This window comes from Myotis yumanensis, unplaced genomic scaffold (assembly GCF_028538775.1).
Source record: "Myotis yumanensis isolate MYYU_CA2020_CCGP unplaced genomic scaffold, mMyoYum1.0.hap1 SCAF_14, whole genome shotgun sequence".
Classification (NCBI taxonomy): domain Eukaryota; kingdom Metazoa; phylum Chordata; class Mammalia; order Chiroptera; family Vespertilionidae; genus Myotis; species Myotis yumanensis.
The window spans coordinates 56,519,986-56,543,332 of record NW_027223765.1 but is presented as its reverse complement, the minus strand read 5'-3'; the positions used below and the strand labels follow the sequence as shown (position 1 = coordinate 56,543,332).

Below are 23,347 nucleotides of genomic sequence, written 5' to 3'. Positions count from 1 at the left end.
CTGCACAGTCAAATTAATGGGACAGGTCTCATCTGTAGCCTAAACGTTCCCAGGAAAACCAACAAAGTCAGTTTAGCTTCGGGTCGGAGCTGCCAGGGGCCAGATGTGCCCCTAGGAAGAATGTCTGAGGGCTGCCATGGGCGCCAGCGCCTAGCCTAGGCCTGGTGGGCGGCCGTGAGCTGCCTCTGGCAGACACTGGGCTTAAACAGCTAGCGGAATCCTCAGCCACAGCTGCATTCGCTGTGTGTGTCCCAGGGTTACTGCCGCTGCCCTGCCAGAGCCTCTGTGGTCTGGGCAGAAACACCCAGAAGGGACCCAGAAACCAGCCCCTGGGGAATCTAGGCAGGCCTCCTTGTCCCGGGACATGGGGGCTGTTGGGGAGGTGGGCAGCCATTGTCAGCAAGAAAGCAGAAGTACACCAGACATGGATGTCGTCACCAACCCTCCCGCAACACACACACACACACACACACACACACACACACACCCGGCCTTGCTCGTCTGCATCCCACTGAGAGGCTGCGGGACACAGGGCTGCCTCTGCCGTCCCGCAGAAAACGTTGGGCTGTCTTATCCAGAGATTTCCATTAAAAGCCTTCATCTTCATCTTTGAAAGCAGTTATATACCTACAGACATGCCCTAACTTTTCAAACACCCATCTGCCTCCCCAAATAAGATGCGTGTGGAAGGTTTTTTATAAGCGGCAGTTTCTGGTCTAGTGTGCCAGGCAGGCTCTGCTACAAGGAGGGAATTAATGGTCTTGATCATCCACGGTCAGCAGTCTCTTTGGGCCACAGTAGCTGCTCGGTCATTGTCTGTGGGGTGAGCTGCGGAGGAACAGTCCTGTGAGCACCTGGCTGTCCAGCCGGATTGAACGCACGGGGAGAGAACCACAGCTTAGTGCACCGAGAAGTAAAGAGTTAAATGGAGGGATTTTAGGGTCTTTTTTTATGTCCACATATAGTTTCTGGCTATAACAGAAAACAAAACGGTAGAGATGAAGGTTTTGAAGGGGTTTCTCTTGAGCCTGAGCAGATACATCCCGTGGGGACCTCACACCACAGGAGGCCCTTAGCGGGTTTCAGGGAGGTCCCACTCCCCGTGATAATAGCAAAAACTGAGTCCTTGAAGTGGAGGAAAAATTAACATGCCCGTTTCTGTGTAAAAGGCAACCTTTGCATTCTCAGTGCACCGTGTGAATTTGCCGTTTGGTCCTGTGGCATTGGTGTGGGCTGGCCAGGCGGTGGGTGAGGGGGCATTGGCCCAGCCTGCGGACAGCCAGATGGCCACAGGACACAGCTTTTGTGTTCTTGTTTGCTTCTTAAAGCAGTTGCAGAATTTTGCCCTTGGCGATATTTTCTTCACGCTTGTATGTTCTGCTACGAATTTACTTTTGTCAGAGTACTTTGAAAGAAAAGCCTTGCTCTAAAAATTTATTTTTTACTTTAAGTTATAAACTTGTGAAGTCAACAGTGTGTTCATAAAAATATTTCTTAAATGTTAAACATGTTAGTACATGGTGGGAGGATCAGCTTTTCTTTTTTCTTAGCACAGCGATTTCGACCATATTTTACGACAGTTCACGGAGAGAGCCTGCAGTATTATGAATGTGGGGTTGATGATGTGTGAATGGATGGACGGAGACAGACAGCAGACACGTTGTTGCTCCAGTAGTAATGAAGCTTGTCTGATGAGAGTTTTAACTTTCTCTGTTACTTGTAGCCGAGTCTTGGGTTGTGGTTTCCCTGTTGTGTTTACAGCACATCTGACTTGGTGATATTTAAGTTAAGAGAGAGTCCTTTTGGGTAGGTTGGTGGGTTTTTTGCCTGCATGTTTGGTTGGCATTTATTAGAACTATTTATTACACCACCATTGAAATTTATATTTCTTTCCTACTAAAAGCAAATTACATTTTGCGATCACCGTGGCAGAAGATATTTAAGATGTTCTAACTGCTTATAAGGGATAATATTTTATCACTGAATGCTTCTAATAGGAATTGCTTCGGAGTTCTTTTTCCCCTTTGATAGAACGCTTCAGAATAATTTAATGTCCTTTTCACAGCCTCTCTCTCTCTCTCTCTCTCTCTCTCCCCCCCCCCTCTCTCTCCCTCTCTCCCTCTCTCTCTCTCTCTCTCTCTCTCCCTCTCCCTCTCTCTCCTCAAACACGAGAAGAGCACAGATGTGGGGTCCGTGGGCAATGGGCTGCCCTCCCGCTGCGCACAGATTTCCAGTTTCGCTGGGAAGCCGAGTCCTGGGAGAAAACAGGAAGCTGAGCCCTAACCTTATTGAATCCCTGCTGGCTTAGTCACACGTCTGAGGCCGCTCCTTCCAGTAACGAGGCCGCTGTGTGCATCCTCTCTGATCAGCTCTTGAATGTTTCAGTGAGTCTGTCTTACACGTTATCCGCGATAATCGGCAGGCTTAGAAGGTCCCCATCTGGACTGGAGAGTTCTTTCGCTGGGAGATGTTTTGCCTTTTTGAGATAGCTCTCGCGTTTCATCATCTGTTCCGCCGAGATGAAGTGCGTATGAAAAGTCAGTGACTCTCAATCCATCTGCTGTTGTTGTTTTCCACTGATAATTGGCTCGAACAATGAAATGTCTGTGTCTGCAGCCTTTGAAACTGTACACCCTGTTTATTTTCTGGAGGCCTCACTGCAGCCACCCCCTCTTCAGACTCCGGAGCTGGCAGGGAGCGGTGCCTGGGTGAGGCCGCGGCTCTGACCAGGCGGCGCCGGGGTGAGGGAGTGGGTGTCCGCCCGGGTCTGTGGCTTTGCTGCTGCACCCAGCACGCGTGCACTGCCGCTCGCGGGACCACAGTGCTGCCCCCCGCGCCTGGACTGGCGTCTTTATTTCCCTGTCCTCATTGCAATGTTAATTTAGTACAGTATCTAGTGGATCCTGTGGCATTAGATGCCACGGGCAATTGTGTGATATATTAGAGTCGCTTGCATCCAGGTTTGCACAACGCAGAGCATTCCTCTAGCAGCGCCCCATCAGCTTGCTCTGCCGGCCGCGAGCTGAGCTGAGCTGAGCGGGAAGCCCGCCCGCCTGCCCGGCTCGCCTCGCCTGCCGCAGAGGCCCCTGTCCGGGGCAGGTGGTCACACGTGGTTCTGTGGTTATTTTGCATCAGGTTAGTCACTGTCGTCGATGGAAGTTGGTTATCTAACACCTTATTGGAAGGTCATTTCAAGACAAGATAGTGAACAGAATAGGTATCTTTCGTTTCTGTGGGAACCTCTCTTAGAGAATCTGTGTTTGATTCTCTGGGGCTTTAAGAATCTTTTAATTTTGTTTCTTGTGTCCTCATGTTATGCCATGATACATGTTTGAAATGGGCTTTTTGTTTGTTTGTAATTTTTTAAAAACTTTTCAGCAATATTCTTTCGCTTTTGTGGTAAATCGCTGTAGCCAGAAAGTGGTATTGTAGTATCAACCCAATACAGCTCGCCTTTGAACTCGAAGCCATCTGCTTCCCGGCAGAGACCATGGCGGCCTCCCCGAGGCCTGGCGGACCCTTTCTGACCCCAGTCCTCAGGAGATCACACAGCAGGCGGGACCCGCTGAGCACAACCTCTTTACGTTTCCCCCGAAGTCATTCAAACTGCCCAGAATTATTAAATTAATTAGGTGACTAGGACCAAAGCGTAGCCGACCGTACAGTAGAGTTGGGGTGAGTGAGCTGACCGCTCACCGAGGAGACAGTGGGGTTCCAGCACGGTGCGTTCTCCTCGTGCTTAAACCCCTGGTGTCCGAGGACGGGTTATGCTGAACAATGGCGCACTTTCTTCCGAAATGGAGAGAATTGTAACTGTCATCATGTTACGTAATTGAAATTGCAAGTGGCGAGCCGCGCAGCTGAGAGCGTCCTCTCACACGTGGGTGATGTTTGTGAGCGAGCAGTGCGGTCATGGATGGATGCTTTCGAAAGGCAGGCATTTGGGATCATTTTTGAACAACTCAAATTATTTTCCTTAAATCATTTGTGAACTAAGGAGAGCAAAGTAGCATTTTTGTTTATTTTCTTTGATTAGGTAAGTGTGACTATTATATGTGTGAGTGTATATGCCCATGTATATGCACGTACATAAGTGTGTCTGGATTTTATATAAGTATGTCTTCTACACCATAACATGGGCCTTACTCACGAGGATCGGTTTGCAACGTGTCAAAGCAGAGAAACAAGACGTGTACATCTGCCTTAAACTATGGCTGACCCCGAGGTCGCTTAGAACTCCCGGGAGGGAGCCGGCCCGGGCAGCTGGAGACCCGTGGGCAGCCCGTTCTGGCTGCAGTGGCTGGAGGTGCAGCAGCAGCAGCAGACCTGCCCCAGCCCTCCCGGGAGTCAGTTCTTCACTATGAATGAATGCAATCCATTTAATTGTTATTGTAGCAACGTAACATTGAACCTTCTCCTGGGAGTCCTTGTCCCTGGGACTGGCCGAGGCTCCTGTCAGAGAGGACAGGTAGAAGGCCCGGCCCCTGATGGAGCCAGTTACTCATTTGCTGAGTGTTTGTGTTTATGCAAAGGGGCCTCTTCCTGCGCCTTGAATCTAGAGTCAGGCAGTGGCTGTGTTGTGCTTAGCCCACATACCTCCAGTCCTGGCTCACTCGCCAGCCAGAGCCCGGGGAGCCCTGGCTCCCATTGCCTGCAGTTCCTCCCTCCCTCACCAACTCCCACCTCTCCCCCTTGTGTGAAAACTGCCTCTGGGCCCTTCCTGCCATGAGCCGGTAAGTGTGTGGGGAGCCCGGCTGATACTTTTGTTTCGTTTTACAAATGTTGAGAGGTGACTTTGCTGCTCCTCTGGCGCCTCCCCACAGACAGCGTGGGGCTCCTGGCTGGGTCACTCGCGGGCCCTAGCATGGACAAGTGCAGTTGCCTCTAGGATGTGGCTGAGCTCCGGACAGGGACCGCGGGGAGGGGCTCCTGGGAACCTGGGGGGTGGGGGCAGAAAGAGGTGAGAGAGAACAGCTTTATTATTCTTTGTATTCACAAATCCTGTTTAGTCACTGTCCTGGAGAGAATGCTGCCATTGTTTGCTCAAGGGCTTCAAACAGCAAGTGAAGAGTGGGGAGCGGGAGCGGCCGAGGAGGGAAGGCTGCTCTGCAGTGCCCCTGGCATGGGCTCCGTGGGTATTAATAGCACCCGGCTGGAGGCGTGGGCCCAGAGCTCCCAGGCGGGAAGGAAATGTGCCCCTGCGGGAGCAGCCCTTCTCGGTGGCCAGGCCCGCGCCCTGGGTGCTCTAGGAATCTGGATCTGGAGCTGTTGTTCTACTGGGTCGCACTTGGACTGTCTTGTTACTGTTGCTGTGTGTTGGTTTTGTCCCAGTGCTTTCTTTAGAAATCACCATATTCAGGGGCAAATGCAATGTTTTTTAAACTGAATTTTAAAAAAGACTCAGAACTTCATGCACTGGGATCATGCTGAGGAGTGAGGGTGATTCTGCTTCCGTCTAGAACGCTGCCCTTTCAGGAAGGAACTGCCACCGGAGAAAGTCAGGCCACACGGTGGAGCGCCTCCCTGCAGACAGGGCAGGGGGGGTGGCGCCCAGGTCCAGGGGCTCTGGGCCAGCGGACTGGCCCGGGTTTGAATTACTCTTTTCAACAGAAGAGAGTGCTGTTCCCCCACAGGTGGGAGCTGTAAGAATTCAAATAAAAATGTACCAACCTGATTAAAATATGGAGGGACTTGGGTCTTCTTGGGTACAAATCACTTTAAAGACTTAGAAACATTTATTAGCAGTGAGGCTGTTGAAGGTTTTTAATAATAAAATTACAAATACCCCATCTAATTGTAAGTATGTGACTTTTACGCTCAGCTTTGAAGGGAAATACTTTTTTATGAGGAAAAGTAACTGTCAGTGCACCTTCTGTGATTAGCGCCATTGTATTCTTAAATTTTGATTGATAGAGATAATAGTTTTCACTTAAAAATACAGACAGGTACTTAACTTTCCATGACAATAGCTATTTGCATTTCTTTTATCTTTTTGTTTAAGGTTTGTGGGGGTTGGGATGGATTTGATTATTAACTCTTATTGCTCACTAGAGGTAAATTTAAAACAAAGGCTTTGTTAGTGCTTCCAAGAGAAAGCACTAATATTGTTTTTAGATTTCAACATTTAAAGGCTGTTAAAGGATACTATCAACTATTTTCACATGGCCATGCCCAGGGTTTCACGTTCTCTGCACAGCCTGGTTTTCTGAATGAAGTGGGCCAGTGTGACTTGCTGGGCCTGCCAGCTGGAGGCTGCCCTGACCTCCCGCGCTGCCTGTTCCCACGGCTCATGGACAGGATTTTCAGTCTTCCTTTAGATGGGCCCAAAGCTAGGTGAGCCCCGAGGCTGAGGAGAAAGGGAGTCAGATGTTCTTGCTGCATCAGGAGGGGACCAGCGGGGTAGGGGTGGTGGTTCTAGGGGGTAATTTTCTTTGGTAGTGAGAAGGCAGGGACGGGGCGTGTCCTAACCAGCCAACCCCTCCCTCCCAGTGGCCGGAGCTGCAAGGGTTCCTTGTCAATTCTTTTTTTTCCTTAACATATTTTATTGATTTCAGAGAGGAAGAGACAGAGAGATTGATAGAAACATCAATCATTGATCCACTGCCTCCTGCACGCCCCCCACAGAGGATGGAGCCCGCAACCTGGGCATGTTCTTTGACCAGAATTGAACCCAGGACCGTTCAGGCTGCAGGCTGGCGCTCTATCCATTGAGCAACACCAGCCAGGACTCCTTGCCATTTCTTTGTTTTCCAGTCTCCTTCCTTCCTTCTCCTTTCCCCCCTATTTTGCTCTCCCTGTTTCTTCTCCTTTTTCTTTTCTTCCTTCACTGATCTTTTCCTTCTCTTTCTTTTTCCTTTTTATGTCTATAAACCTGACTCAGAATGTAACCACTTTCGAAGTTCTTTGAAGCGGAGAAACAACACTTTGGGGTTGATTTCTGAGTGGATTTTCTTACAATGAAGTGACCCTTGTATTACAGTTTTTCAGCTAGTCAAATCTGTGTTGACACGCTTCTATTTTTCTAAGAAATCTTTGATAAGCAAGGCATAAAAGCTCAGGAGTTCAGATTCACCGAGGAGATTGCAGTCTCTGGAAGCGGGCCCGTTTAGCCCTCCTGCCTTCTCTGACGAGGGGTAGGCGTTTGATCGGAGCATTGGGGAGCGTAGAGCCTCTGAACCTGTTCTGGACTTGAGGAGCAGGGGTCCCCAAGCCACACAGGGGCTCCGAGCCTCCGCCTTCACCGGCCAAGCCGGCTGGGACCCCCGCAGCCCCTGTGACATGACACGCAGGGTTCACAGCCAACGTGTGTAGGACTGAAGGTTGAGCTGACATGTGCTGGCCTCCTTCAGTCGCTTTCATGCAGTTGTGTAAAATGGAAGACAGGGCAGGAACCCTGATGCAGGTCGTGCCTGGAGCTGCTATGGAAGGAAGGGGGGATACTTTTAGTGGAAAATCGAGTATATGTTGTTCATTTGCCATCTTGGGAGATGAAATCACAACTCTACGTTTACCTGCACTTGGCTCCAGGTGGGCCATAGTGGTTGGCACTGTGCGCACTTTTTCACACAGATTACATTAGAGTCTGTGTCCATGTGAAGTTGGCACTGAAGTGCTGTGTTAACTGATGCAGGCTGCAGAGCCGGCTCCTACTGGGGGGAGGGGTTGGGAAGGTGAAGGGCACATCAACTTTCCTAACCCAGGGGCCATGGGACTGCATTGATGTCTAGGTCAAGGTCCCGGTCAGCCATAGTTTCAGGTCAGTAACACTACAGCAGACAACAGTGAAGAAGCCACACGGAACAGTTCTACACAGGGCCTTACGTGTAGAGAAAAACATAAAGGGCAATAAGTAATTTTTATTAACCATATCCCTGGCTCATGTTTACAACCTAAAACCAACAGGAAACTTAAGAAAGAGAGGAAAAGAAAAAATGCAATTTATATGTCGACTGCATTTTTTTAAGAAGACGGGGCTGGAGGACAATATTTTTCTTGTATCTTTTTTTTTTTAACCTAAACACTTCACATAATCATTTGAGTTTTAGATATCATCATGCTGCCAGTAGCATTCAGATAAATAGTGGACAGATTTGATAAGCAAATTTATTGTTTAAAAAATAGCAAATACAGTTTTGGAAATAGGAGTCTGGTACTTTGGGAAGATGAAATACAAACTTTCCTCTGGTTGTTGATTCCGGTTCTTCTAGGCCCGGGCCTGGGCCCTGGCTGCCCTGATATTGACAAATGCCACTCACTGTAGCCTGATGCCAAACAGTGCTGAGCTATTCATCTCTTCTCAGCAAAGCCAGCAAAGTATCTTTTAGATTACTTTGCTCATATATACTAACAACTAAAATCAACAAACAAATTAATGTGGGGTCAAATATGAGTATGCATTAAAATTTATGAACTTCAAAATGGAGGAAAAGATGGCTTGGATATCACTGCCAGTTTTTATGTATAAGTACAAATTAAATGTAACCAGTTCTGTATTGCTTTAGTAATTATAAGTTGGAGGACCAAATGGATAACTTTGTTATGATGAACCCCCCACCGCAGGGAAAAATGACATTTGTAGTATCTGGAGGGTGGGCCAGCCTCGATTTCTCCCCTTGTCCACCTATGGATGATACTGTGTTGTGTAGAGAGGAGTAGAGAAACGGGGCCGGTACTTACCCGAAAATGTTCTGCAGGTTTGAACAGTGTTACAGATAACTTTGTTCAAAGTGGGCGTTTTCAGCAGTTTCTTTAAAATTAAAGTTTAATAAGGCCGAGTGGTTGGCCAGGCCTGTGTGACAGCAGTCTCACCTGCGTGGCAAAGGCTGACGCTGTCGGTCTGACTGCCACGCAGGAGGGACGAAGCCCAGTAGATAAACGTGAGCATCAGCTTAGCTGCCTTCGCTAGAGCACGTTTCCGATGAAAGGAGTGACAGGAGGGGGGCTCGCCCAGACTCAGGAGGGTTTGCCTGGGCTCCCTCACTTCCCATTGAGACCCAGAGGGAGGAGCGGAGCCTCCGTGCGGTGGTCAGTGGCCTGGGCTCGGAGACTCCTCTGATGTGCATGCGCCGGCCGCTCTGCGTCCCAGGCCGCTCTGCCATTGCTGTTTCCTGAGCACCGTTCGCTCGGCCAGGGTTCCCACCCCTGCAGAAACCTATCCTGGCACAAACACCAGCAGGAAAGTGCAGACTGTCATTTTCTATTTGAATTGTTTTGTGTAAAAACAAAAAGGTTTTGGGCAGGTTGCAAAATAGTAATTTTAAGTCTCAGAGCTAGGGTTTTCCCCCACCCAAATGGTGAGCATTTATGGTGAAAACCTCCAATTTCCTCTTAGAGTAAACATGAAAATTATGATTTCACTCAGAGCCTGCATTTCTTTCCAATCTTAATAGCAAGAATCTGCATACACTTGCTGGTGGAAATGTCATAAATTGGCCTTGTATCAATTCCTCAAAGATAGCGCTCCCCCAGGTGCCCCGGCAGATCTAGCCCCTGTGCAGCCAGCGTGCGCTCAGCAAGGTTGTCTTCTCTGTCAGGGCTGCAGCAGGGGCTGAGCAGGGAGACGCCCTGCGTAAACTCTAAAGCACTCCATTCCATATTGTTCTGAAGAGTGAGCAAAAGGATACTAACATTTCAGTAAAGTGATGATACAATTTCACCATCTTAGAAAATTAGACGAGCATTTGGTCGATCGATGTGGAAGGAGTCCTGTTCCCTGTTGCTAACTTGATCTAAATTAATAAACAAATGTTTTTCTTTTCGCTTGTGCCGTATGTTGATCCTGGCTCCATGGCAGGAAGGGGCAGCCTGCATGGTTCTTAAAGGATCACAGTTTTGCATAAAGGAGTGCACGTGCAGGAGTGGGTGCGGGAGAACGTGTTCATCCTTTCTTTGTGTTTTAGGAAACTTGCTTTCAACTGCTTAGTTCATCTGACACGCACCGTTTTTATGTAACTTATTTAATCTGGCAGATACATGCTAAGTGGAAAATATTCTGAGAACAGCTTCCACTCCCATCAGCCCCATCCCTCCCCATCCTGGAACTGTGGTGCTTACGTCCTTCTGAAGGGCCCAGAGTGGCCACAGCAGCTTGTTTACGAGCACTCTCTTCCAGAGGGAGTGAGAAGCCTACGCATCAATGCATTCGAGGTTGAGGATGGGAACCAAACAGACACGCTCAAATAGCAGTCTGCTTTCCAAACACAGACCCGCAAGTCATGCATTATTCCACGCGAAAATAAATTGACAGACAGCAAGGCAAGAAAAAGTTCATGAGCAAAACTTGAAACGTTTCACCTCGACTTTTTCCATTGGAGTTGTCTTGTCCTGAAGAGCTCAGAGGCATGTGGTCCAGATAGTGAGGTCTTGGGACTTGTTTTTATTAACTCTGAAAGTCACTTGCCATTGAACATAACTGAGTCCCTCTGTTGTTTTTCTTGAATCTCCCAGTCAGGAGAGGTGGTTGCTAGTTTCTCTTGACATTCAGATTTTGATGTTCTCTTTTGTTTTCAGGGTAAGAAGTGACCTTTTGAGGTGACTGTAACTGAAGATTGCTTCACAGAAGCCACAAAAGGTAAATGCAGATACCATTAGTGGGATAATGTGTAGGGTAGTAGCTGTCATCTTTTAAGCATCTTCAGTTCTCTTCTGATCTACATATTTATCAAGTGGTTGTGCATTTATTTGTGTGTAAGTATGTATGTGGCATATTTTGGGAGGTCATTAAAGAAGAGATCCCCTTAAGAAATGGTCCACAGAGTCATATTTCCCCCCAAATATCAAACTTTTCCCCTCTGTTGAAGCTGAATTTTGGGGGGGGCGTGGGGGGGTGGGGGGTGGGGGGTGTTGAATTGGATTAAAGTTAGAGAGGCATATTCACATCACAAAAGTGGTGATTTCATAAAATGAACTTGCTGCTAATAAGAGTAACGTGTGTCAGTGTTCTGAGCCGGTGTCATCAAATTGATGTTCATCTGGCGGCTTCATAATCACCTTCTTTCAGAAATTAATCGTCAGGCACCATAGCAACATGCCACGTTGCTGGAACTGCGGAGCGGCGTGGGCACATCCCTGTGATGTCAGCAGGAGACTGCCTGGTTCCGTGCCCTTGCTTGACAATCAAATGAGCACTTGATTCTAAACTAGAAGTTTTCCAGGAAACTAGTGTGGCTTGATGAGTTAAAACTCAGTGAATTTTCTCAGGTTCACATTTGGGAGGGGACAAAAAGCATTCTGCTTGGAGTGATTATGGAAGCTACGGGTTTTTTTTTTTTTTTTTGATTCCTCAAGTACATATCTCATCACATACAAGTTAATCTTGCCGGTCATTTTAACACTCATGTTTCTCAAGTGGTGTCTTCATTTTGTTTTTGATTTATGGCCACTAAGTGTTCCATGCCCAGCGGGAGGTTGTGTGTGTCTTCGAACAGGCGCCGCGGCCTGGCTGCGCAAGTTCCCAGCTGCGGGGGTTTGAACCTGAGATCAGGCGCCTCGCCCGCAGCTGGACAGGCCCGTGGTGGGCCTTTCGAGTGGCACCGATGCTGGCACCGGCTGGTTTTACATCTCACCCAGGGTGCTGGGTTCCAGAACGCCTTTCAGAGGTGATGATTTGTTTTTAAACTTGCATTTCAGCACATTTGATTTGGGCCAGAAAATCCAACCTGCCTCATCTCACCACCTTTGAGATGCGAGGACACGGCCCTCGGCGGCCGGCCAGCAGTGTGCTCACCCAGGCGGAGTGCGGCTTTGGGCAAAGCTCTTCCTTTGCTGAGACTCAGTTTTCTACTCTTGACAATGAAGCTCAGTCTGTTCTCAAGACTGCAGACTTGCCCGTGAGCGGCCACGCGGTAAATGCTGCGTGTGGGCCGCTGCCTGTCAGCTCCTCAGCTCAGCTCTCCTTGTGCCCCGGCCCCTGAGGCCCCTGAGGCCTCAGCCAGGGCTTCTCTTGCCACGCCCAGCCCGTCTAACGCATCTCCGGCTGTTAGGCTGTTAGCAAAGGTTTCTAGGGAGGCGAGGGGTTCTGATTAAAGCTGGAAAAGTGGTTGGACAGAGTTGTGTTGGCCCTACAGCTTCAAATAGAGCTTCATCAGGAGGTTTTCTTTCTTTCATTGGGGGGGGGGGGGGGGGGGGCGACTCACCCGTGAGCACAAATGATTTTCTTCTGACTTGATGTCTTGACTATGACCATGCATACACACATGACCTGAACATGGACATGAGTGTGCAGAGTGATTTTGCCGAATTCTATAATATTGTTCAAAGTTAAAAATATCATGAGTTAAGGGAAAGTTTGGTAAAAATAAAAAAGTTTCTTAAATTTGTTATCAGTGTTGACTAAGAGAAAAAAATGCTTTCTTTTAAAAAGAACTTTGATTTTTCAATTGCAGTTGACATTCAATATTATATTATCAAAAATGTTTTCTTTATAATTACTGTCAAGAACATAATATATTATACAATATCCTGAAAATAAGGAACCCCTTCTTAAATTTCAAGAACACAGAAAAAGTTTGTCCTTCTGTACCTCCTTTTTTGACACAGAGTGAGCCGAATAACAGATTCACATAATTTTTATTTCGACTTGACTGCTAGGAAGCTCAGAGTAGGAGTTTGTGCTCAATCTCTGTCGTTTTTTCAACTTCAACTTTTTTGTTGATACAACTTTTTGTTGTTGATGTATTTTAAAATAAACTTGATTTTTTTCTACCCCCAGTTAGCATTTCCTTATTTAACTTTCTTTTACTTCTACAATATCAATTCCATCTGTGTTTTGACTCATTTAAATTTTTCTTTTTAGAAATAAGTTAAGGTATTTAGACTCAAATAAATAATAAATGACATGAAATTTTTTACCTTTTAACAAGCTCAATGATCCTTTAAAACTAATCCATATATATCTTGATATCTTATATGTAAGGCAAAAAAGAAAAAGCCTTGTTACAAATATAAAATCTAGAAAAATATATATGCAGTGGATAGAATGATTATTGTTTCTTCCCAGTGAGTAGACCTTAAGCAAAAATGAGATCGTGCTGCCAGCGATGGTAAGAACCCAGCACTGCCCTCCACCTGCGAGGAGGGTGCCGATCTCAGATGCCAACGCCTTAGTGAACGCCCTGGCCTCATGTGAAACCTGGGAATCATCAACTGCCAGCAGAGATGCAGGGAAATCTGCCTGCAGTGGCCTGATGGGAACACTGGCTCTGTGCATGAAAGTGGTCAGGCCAATGCAGAAAGCCAGACGAAACCATTTTTCAAATTTAGTTACAAAGGTCTGGAGAATCGTAAATAACAGTCATCATACTTGGTAGTGGTACTAACAAGTTTCCCAGTAGATCTGAACATTTTATAAAATGGGCCTGGTTGCCAGCATTCCTGGCAATTATCATAATCCCCACTTTACAAACTGGGCAAGGGGCCCCCAGATGAAAGGGAACTCCCCCAAGGTCATCTAGGAAGCCAGACAGAAGGAAAGAGGCCGCTGGCGTCCTGCTGTGATGGCCCTTGGTTTGGCGAGTTAGTAATGCCCTGTCTATCAGTTTCTCCCTGTGTCCCACTACCATTGGCAATTCACCCACATGCATTTTTGCTTCAAATTCAAATCCAATGTGTAAAATTCACCATCTTGTATTGAATTCTGAATGGCATTGGGAGTCAATGATAATAGTCAAGATCATATAGATTATAATTAAATGGTTATTTTATTTTATTTTATTTATTTTTTAAAATATATTTTATTGACTTTTTACAGAGAGGAAGGGAGAGAGAGAGAGAGAGTCAGAAACATCGATGAGAGAGAAACATCGATCAGCTGCCTCCTGCACATCTCCCACTGGGGATGTGCCCGCAACCCAGGTACATGCCCTTGACCGGAATCGAACCTGGGACCCCCCCAGTCCTCAGGCCGACGCTCTATCCACTGAGCCAAACCGGTTTCGACTAAATGGTTATTTTAAAACATCAGATATCTTCAAACATTTTATCTGTTGGTTCATTTTTGTAATAGTCAACTTATCTGAGGGAAAGTGAACCAATGTAAAGGAATGTGTAGTCGCCGCAGTTTTTCTCCCATCCCCAATTTGAGCTACTTTTTTTTGTTAGATCAAGGAGTTACAATGCATCCTTATAGATTCTACTTACCGTGTCTTACATATTGCAAATTATTTCTTGGCTACAAAAAAGCTAAAATTGGCTATTCAGCCATTTAAAATATATTCATTGGCTCTTTGGAAAGTGTATATGTATGTCATGTAAATATTTATGTAATGAAAATATTCCAAGTTAAATCCATTCAAAATGACCTCTTTGCAATTCAGCATTTGAATTGTGTAACTGTTAATTCGTGAAGCTGTTCTGAAGACACTGGGAGAGCGCGTCTCCACTGGCTGCCATTGGTGGAAATTAGCAGGCAGTTCCTTAGGCACGGAAGCCCTCCTGCTTCCCTGACCCTCCACAGCCACACGCCAACGTGGCTGCACCAGTCAGGGCAAAGGCGCGGCTGTTGTAGCGCAGAGCCCTGGGCACACCGTGGCCTCACTAAAACACAAGCTTACTCTCTCTCATAGAGCAGCTGGCCGGTCTGGCTTGACGGGAGGCCTCTCCCTCTTGTGCTGTCCTCTTCGGGGCTTGTCCTCATCTACGTGGTTGAAGCACAGTGAAGTCCAAACCAGCAATTTTTTTGAAGCAAATGACTTAAAAATTGCACACGCTATATCCATTGACATTTACTTGGAAAGAGTATCGTCATATGGTCACAAGAAGCTGCAATGGCTGCTGGGAAAATGTCTCTACCTGGGTGGCCACAAGTGTGGGAGAAATGGAGAACAAACAGACTTAAGGGAATAGTACAAATCAACTTGATTGGTTGAATTGCCTCAACCCAATAATTTCATTCCTTCCTTCCTTCATTCATTCACAGGGATGTACATACTACTACATACATGCATGAGCTCCTACTGCAGATATTAACTGGTGCTGTGTGCCAGGTGCTGGCTCATAGCTCTGTGTGGGGAGGGCGCCGTTCTGTCCCAGTCCTCAGAGGGCTCACAGTGTAGAGAGGAACACAGCCATTAGGAAGGACGATGGCAAGTGCAGGAAGGGCAGGCACTGGTTGCTCTGATAATGTGCTCTCTCACAGGGAGACCGGGTCTGGGGGTATGTATTATAGCATTAAATGGATGCTATGTTGGATTAATTCCATTCTCTTGTACCTTTCATGCCAATGCGGTTGTGAATGCTATCAGGCATGTCAACTTTTCGGTAATAGCTTTATTGAGATATAGTGCACACACAATACAATTCGCCCATGTAAAGTGTACTGTTCAGGGTTTTGAGTACATTTACAGAGTTTGCAACCATCATCACAATGTAGTTTTAAAACATTTTATCACCCCAGAAAGGGAGCTACCCATTAGCAGCCACTCCCCCAACCCAGCCTCTGGCAACAAAAATCTACTTTCATCTGTATAGATTTACCTATTCTGCATGTTTTACATAAATTGAATCATGCATTAGGTGGTCTTTTGGGACTCACTTCTTTCACTTAGCATCATGTTTTCAAGGTTCATCAGAAGCTTTTCAGTTTTTAACTGTTTTACAACCTCAGAGTTGTTTGAATTCTCACTTCTAAATCCAACACAATGGTGGCCTGAAGTGCTCTCACAGGGATGGGTTGTGGGGAAGTTACTGTTTTCATGTTGTTTATATTTCCATAGAACTGACTTGGTCTCTCAACAGTTAAAACTTTAGGATTTAAATGTTTGCATTTTAAGTTAGCTGTTTCTAAACATTGTTAACCATAATGCTAAACCAAGTTACCCTGTGAACAAGAGCTGTCTTTCCTGTATGTTACTTTCAAAGAAAAAAAATTTAAATACTGATTTCCAGAGAAATATGCTCAATAGAGTTTTTTTTCCAAGCATAAGTCACTTGCTGAAATGTACATGAAGGCATATTTAGTAGTAAAGACAATATTTGCAGCAATTATCAAGTAGCCATATTTTGCACAGTTGAACAATAAAAAATAAAAAACCAAATAACAAATGGTTTTATTCATTTTTTCAGAATGATGTTTTTGCTCTTCCATCTGCTAAGGGCACAAATATTCCAACTGCATGAGATTCACTTTGAGCATCTTATCAAGGAGTTCTCAGCTCAGGTGACAACTTAACAGCGTAACAGATGCAGGAATTTTGCCCCCTTTTGGTTATTCAGAAACCTCAGGAAGAAACTTGGAGCCTAACTGTGCAAGGACAATACCTCGTTTAGGGCAGCACACCTGCCAGACCTCACCTGCCCACCCCTGGCATCTACTAACCTCCCGCACTTAAAAGAGCACATGGCATGTTGACGGGAGGGTCCTTATTTTGAGGCCATTTTAAAAGTTGACCCTTTCTGCCTAGGGCTAAGTTTGTATTTGAAGTTCATGGTGCCTTTTTCAAAGACTGGTGAGTGGGATTCTGTAAAAATGAAAACCGAAGATTAATTGTTACACCTCTCTTTCCTTGATCTAAGCTATTGTACCTCCATGTCAGTGGCATTGGGTGGGGAGAGAAAAATGAAAAACTGGACGTCTTTCTACTCAGTTCAAATGCACTCTTTGTGACGTGTGAAAAGTGTGCAGATCTCCCCTTGAATATGCTATGCATGTCGTGTATAATCAGAGGTAATCAGATGTTTGTTAATTGTCGGGCAGTGCACTGAGTTAATTTAAAGGACCTTCGAGTAGAAAGAAGCCTGCATCATTCGCTGCACTGTGCTGACCTTGGCCCCTGATGATCAAGGTCTTCAGCTCCTCCCCTGCCCTCCAGGCTCTTCTCCTGGGAAGTCTGTTTCCCTTTAGAGGTCCTGAGCACCCCTGGAGGCCAGAGGAAGTGTCACTCATGTCAGAGTACATACCTAAAGCTTATTTAGAACAGTGATTTTTTTTTTTTTTTTTTAGAACAGTGATTTCAAAAGTGGGCATGGGAATCCATTTGTGGGAACTCAATTTAGTGGGTTGTGCCCAAAAGTATTTAAAGCAATTAATAAACTCACATTGGAGTAGAACAAGCCTATCCTGTCAACATGGAAAGTACTAGGTACATGTGGCTGTGAGCACTTGACATGTAGCCAGCCCAGACTTCTATGTGCTGTTCGTGGAAATTTCCCAAAGTGCTTCAAAGACTTTGTATGGGAAAATGAATGTGAGATATTTGAATAAGTATTTTTATTGGTTATACGTTGAAATGATTATATTTTGGATATATTGGGTTAAGTAAAATAAATTGAAATTAATTTCAACTGTTTCTGTTTGCTTTTTTCAGTGTGGTTAAAGTTACATATGTGGCAAGCATTGTGTCTCTATTAGCTTGCTCAGATGGTGGAGAGTATAGCAGTAAGTGAGGCGACACGCCCTCTGTTCAGATACGTGGCTCTGTGGGGTGGGGACTGGAGGAAAATGTAGTAAATAAACATGAGGGGATACGGGCTGTGGAGAAAATAGAGGAGGGTACAGGAGGGGTTGCCACTGCAAATAGTCAGTGACTTTGAACAAAGGTTGAGCATATTGTAAGGAGAGCAAGCTGGCCAGTGTGGCCAGGCAAAGCCAGCCAGTGGGAGAGTGGAAGGAAGGAAGGCCAAGTAGTAGCAGGGCCAGACCGAGTCAAGTGTTGATTAAGGCTGAAGGGACTTAGTCTTTCAGTGAAATGTGGAGACTTTGGTGGGCTTTGAGGTGGGACAAGCTCTGACTCTGGGAGCTGTTGTGCTGCTAGACTCGGGGGTGAGACAGTAGGCAGGAAGACCTGTTAGGAGGCCGCTGGAACAGTCCAGGGAGATGCGATGATGGCCAGGGTCAGGATGGTGGTGGAGGTGGGGAGGTGGCTACACTTGGGACTTATTTGAAGGTCGAGCCAAAGATTCCTCAGTGCAGTCGATGTGGCATTTGGAAGAATTGCCCCCAGGATGGCTCCTGGCATGTTTGTCCTGGCGTTTGGCTTGTGGCTAGAAAGAGAAGAGTCGGGCAGAGCATGTCCCTTTCAGCTGTCCTGGCGGGTGGAGCTGCCGTTCACTGGAATAGGAAAGCCCATGGGTCAGGGTGAGGGGTGAAAAGAGCCCACTTTCCCCTGTTGAAGATGGGAAGCAGGCTTCACGCAGGACCCTTGCAGAAGGTGTAGGACACGCTGCAGAGAGATTTTCCACGTGAGACAGATTGCGCTCAACTCCGAATATAGAATGGGAGCAGGGCGAGAGCGAGGGGTGGAAAATTGTTAAGAGGAAATGATCAGCGGGAAGCGGGGGGGGGGGGTCCTGGTTAAAGAGATCTACAGGATTCTTGATTAAGACAGTCCAGGTGGCCCTAGCTGGTTTGTCTCAGTGGATAGAGCATCGGCCCATGGACTGAAGGGTCCCAGGTTCCATTCCCATCAAAGGCACATACCTTGGTTGCAGGCTTGTTCCCTGGTCCTGATTGGGGTGCGTGCAGGAAGCAACCAAACCATGTGTTTCTGTCTCTCCCCCTCCCTTCCTTGCTCCCTAAATATCATTGGGTAAATATCCTCAGGCGAGAATTCACCACCACCACCACCGAGACAGTCAGGTGCACAGGCGCCAGGATCCTGGGGGTGGGGGACAGGAGGGTAGGACTTGATCAGGTAGAGGGCAACCCGATGTGGGGGTGGGCTTCTGGTTGAGCTGAGTGGGTAGGATTCTTGCTAAAACTGCCTTCCACAGGGTAGTGCACGTGTTTAGGAGCATGGCTAACGTTTGGGTAAGCTGTCACTGTCAAGAGCGGTTGAGGGAAGCAGCGGAGACCAGGAGGGCAGGTTTGAGCTCTTGACCATTCATGCAGGTTGAGATGTCAGCCGAGTGTTCGGATACGTGGCTCTAGAAAGCCCTCGGAGGGCCATGTGGAGGGTTTCTGAGCGCGGGAGTGATGTGCACAGGCACGAGAGCGGAGGAGCTCGCTGAGGAAGCCAGGGTGTTGGATGAGAGGGCTGCCAGGGGTGCGTTCTGAAGCCAGCACCATCGAGAAGCTTGGGCACAGGTACCAGACGGAGGCCGGTGGAAGGGCAGTGCTGAGGGTGAGAGGAGTCGCCGCTGACCCTGTTGGAGGAGGGGAGCCTTGTCCGCCGGAAGCGCTGCAGGAGTCAAGGACAGTGATGACAGAGAGCTGACTTGGGGCTTGTCAGCATGGAAGTCATAGTCAACTGTAACAAGTGCCAGAATACCTGACTCTCACTCTTGGAACATACACTGGCTTTGTACTGCCGGTCTGCGTATAACATCAGGCCTCCTGAGTGATCTCCCCAGGAAGAGTGCCTGCTCAGCACACGTGCCTCCACGCCTTGCAGCCCACTGGCCGGGGTCCCAGTGCAGCGGTGGGAAGTGAACAGAGAAAACCTCACGGCTCTAGAAAGGGAGCCTGCGCACTGTGCCCTTTTGAGTCAATCTCTCATCCGATGGTTTAGATTTTAAGTCTAAAACAAAGACAGGGCAAAAGGGGGGTATACTTGCATCTCTAACTTGAAATATGTTCTTTTTAATCATCTGAAGTACATCACAGCTTGTTGTGGTTAGCATAATCTCTAGATTAGTAAAGTATTAGTTTGTGCCTAAGCCACATGTTAGTCTATCACCTTTACCTTATACTAATATAGGTAGTCTTTTATGGGTTCATCCATCTTTCAAATCAACTAAAAGCATCAAAGACTCTAGCTTACTCAAAATTCTGAAACACTGTTGACCATTTTTGAGATTTCTCAGGCTGGTCCCAAATCTTCCAGCATCTCAGAAATTGTAAGTAAAATAACAAAAAACATGTGTTGTCCCTACTTGGATAATAAATACCACTAAGGAAGGATTGGATGAAGGAAGAACATTTCTTCCTCTTTGTGAGAAAAACATGTATGTGTGTTTTTAAATTACAAATTTTTAAATTATAATTTTTCATTATAAAATGTTTTTAGGAGAAATTAAGGAAGCAATGCAATGTCACTGGTGGCCTCATCTAAATAGTTGAACATTTTATCTGTATCTTGCCAATATTTTGTGTGTGTATATATGTACATAGACTTGTACTGTATATACTCTTTTGTTTCCTGCTTTAGCATTAACACCCCAAGTACTTCCCCAGCTCTAACATAGTGCACGCACGGCTTTGCTAGGGGCCTTGATGCTTCTGTTGCTGTGGCCTGTGCTGCAGTAGCGGCTTCCGGTCCCTCCCAGTCAGAGTGGCCTGCTGGCGGCCGCCTCAGGAGAGCTCGCTCTCTTGATGAGCTTATAAATGAGGTTGTGAGTTTAGATGGCCACCCACTCCCTCAACTCTGAAGCCACGTTAAAACCCATCCGAGGCACGTAAGTCCTGCCCTGCGTTGTTCTGCGTGTTTCCCAGGATAATATAAATGGTGAGGCACCATTTATATTAACTGTTTGCAAAATTTCTAGACTTTAAGTTGCCAGGCATTTTTCTTTGCTGATCTGAATTGTCTCTTGATTTCCAGCATGTGACCAGGAATGTGTGTCCGTGCGGGGGAGCAGCCGGGCTCCCTCTCCTTCGTTGATTATCCCAAACCTCAGTCCTCCGCAGGTCCCTGAGCAAACCGTTCTTTAGTGTGACTGCGTCTACATCTCCACATTTTGCTTTGGTTGGGTTTTAGTCAGTTTACCCTGAAGATTAACATGGACTCATGGCTTTTAGAGCGTAGCCGCTCAGCTCTCTGGTCCGCCCATGTACTGAGTTCCTACGAGGCTCGCCATGTCCCACTCTCCTAAGGCCCTTGCACCTTCAAGTTCTAAAATCCCCAAATGGCCCCTCAGTGTCAGCCTTAGATTTGTGGCTGTGAGAGGACGAACTAAGGAATGTTAGACTCTCTGGTCCGTTCCTTGTAATTGACTGAAGGTGAAACTGAGATCCTGAAGCGGGAAGTGACCTGGCCCAGGCTGCAGCACAAGGCGCCCTCTGGATGGGGAGTCCCTGTCTCCTCTCCTGCACCCTTTCCTTCCTTCCAAGGTGGAATACCAAAAACCAGTGCAACGATTCCAATTTGACCATCACAAAGATGACTGTTAAAGAAGTAAGTCCCTGCTGGAAACCGAAGTGTGTTTCCTTGGGGACACGACCCTTTCCGACTGCGTCCCCGCTCCTCCCCTCCAGCTCGTTGGAGGGGAATCGCCCTGTACAGGTGTTCAAAACATAAGATACGAGCGTCCTCAAGATCTCAGTCTCAGAACATGCCCACTGCCCTCTCCCTCTTCCCTCACTTCCTCCTTCCCTGCTCTGGACCTTCTAAAGCTTCTAATGCTGCTGCCCCCCCACCCCCCCCACCGCCTCCTCCTGACCTTTTTGTCCTTTTAACAAGGCCCCTGTGAAGGTTTGTGCAGCGCCCCCTGCTGGTGGAAACTGTGTAAACAATTGGGTGTCTGTTTCAGAAGTTGGGTTCCTCTGTCCTCTTGGACTACTCACACCTGAGCACCTACCTCCCTGTGACCTGTGTTTGCTCAAGGGCTGGGGCACAGGAAGGGACAGTGACATGTGTGCTTCTGTTTTTTGAGTGTGAGACATACCCAGCAGACACGTGTGTTCCGTCAGATGTACGCCCAAATGACTTCCTCAAAGGTCTATAAAATGGACTGATTTTAAAAATGGTGGGCTTGCCTGTTGTTTGGGTTCTGCTGCAGTGGGTATCAGCTGATACCCCAGAACTGTGCCTCTGTTTGTTTACAATGTTCCTGAAGGGCGTCTATCTGATCACTGGATCCCAACAGAGAGAGGCCAGTAAGCAGGAAGCCCAGGGAGCTGTCTGTTGGAGTGTCGTCCTGTACACCAAAAGGTTATGGGTTCGGTTCTCAGTCAGGGCACATACCCAGGTTGCAGTTTCGATCCCTGGTCCAGGCACGTGCAGGAGGCAGCTGATTGATATTTCTCTCTCTTTGTAGAATCAATAAAATAAAACACTAACAACATATCCTCAGGTATAAGGATTAAGTTTAGACAAGGAAGCCCAGGTAGAGTGCATGTGAAAGGTAATGGGGATTTGTTTTTTAGCCAGAAGATTGTTGACTCAGGTCACAAACGCAGTAGCAGCCATCAGCTGTTGCTTCCAGGGGTTTTACTCATCGGCTGCTGAAGTGTGTGCAGCATTGTTTGTGGGAGCAAAAGCAGTGCAGTCCCCTAAATGTCTGTCCGGAGGACAGGGGGAACCAGTGCACATACAAAGCACATAAGATTGTATGTGGAGAAGTTTTTGGAAAAGAGACCAGACTCTGCTACCAGAGGTCCCTCTGGGAAGGGAAGCTGGCCGTTGGGGGGTGGAATAATTTTCCCCCTTTCCTGTGTGTACTGTTGGGCTATATGTGAGTATAATAGCCTTTAGACATAGCTTTTCTGAGATGCCAAAGAGGAAACCTCAAGGGCACAAGCCTGCTAAAAAAACCGGATACTGAATTTTGGCAAGCTCTCTTTTAAAGCCTTGCTTTTAGTAAGTGTGAAATCAGGTGGGATAGCTGATTTATTTCAAAACCCAGTGATAAGAAACAGTTGATTCAGCCCAGATCAACCACATTCTCACTTCAGACTACCAACTTTTGTGACTTGTCTCTTGTCAATGCTCATTTATTGATAGACTTCCATGGTCTGTGTGTCACCAAAGACATGGTTTTATTGATAGACTTCCGTGGTCTGTGCGTCACCTAGAACATGTTTTATTGATAGACTTCCATGGTCTGTGTGTCACCAAGGACATGGTTTTATTGATAGACTTCCATGGTCTGTGTGTCCCCTAGAACATGTTTTATTGATAGACTTCCGTGGTCTGTGTGTCACCTAGAACATGTTTTATTGATAGACTTCCACGGTCTGTGTGTCCCCTAGAACATGTTTTATTGATAGACTTCCGTGGTCTGTGTGTCACCTAGAACATGTTTTATTGATAGACTTCCATGCTCTGTGTGTCACCTAGAACATGTTTTATTGATAGACTTCCATGGTCTGTGTGTCACCTAGAACATGTTTTATTGATAGACTTCCATGGTCTGTGTGTCACCTAGCACATGTTTTATTGATAGACTTCTGTGGTCTGTGTGTCACCTAGAACATGTTTTATTGATAGACTTCCATGGTCTGTGTGTCACCTAGAACATGTTTTATTGATAGACTTCCATGGTCTGTGTGTCCCCTAGAACATGTTTTATTGATAGACTTCCATGCTCTGTGTGTCACCTAGAACATGTTTTATTGATAGACTTCCATGCTCTGTGTGTCACCTAGAACATGTTTTATTGATAGACTTCCATGGTCTGTGCATCACCTAGAACATGTTTTATTGATAGACTTCCATGGTCTGTGCATCACCTAGAACATGTTTTATTGATAGAC

The 23,347-nt window shown here is 46.7% G+C and overlaps 1 protein-coding gene across 3 annotated transcripts in view; it reads left to right on the top strand.

Moving 5' to 3' along the window:
- FOXP1 (forkhead box P1) overlaps positions 1-23,347 on the top strand; it is a 482,289-nt gene that overhangs the window by 175,687 nt on the left and 283,255 nt on the right. For all 3 annotated transcript variants that reach the window (XM_070391016.1, XM_070391017.1, XM_070391014.1), the window contains exon 2: positions 10,510-10,570. The gene's annotated coding sequence lies outside the window, so the exon portion shown is untranslated. The remainder of the gene's footprint in view (positions 1-10,509; positions 10,571-23,347) is intronic.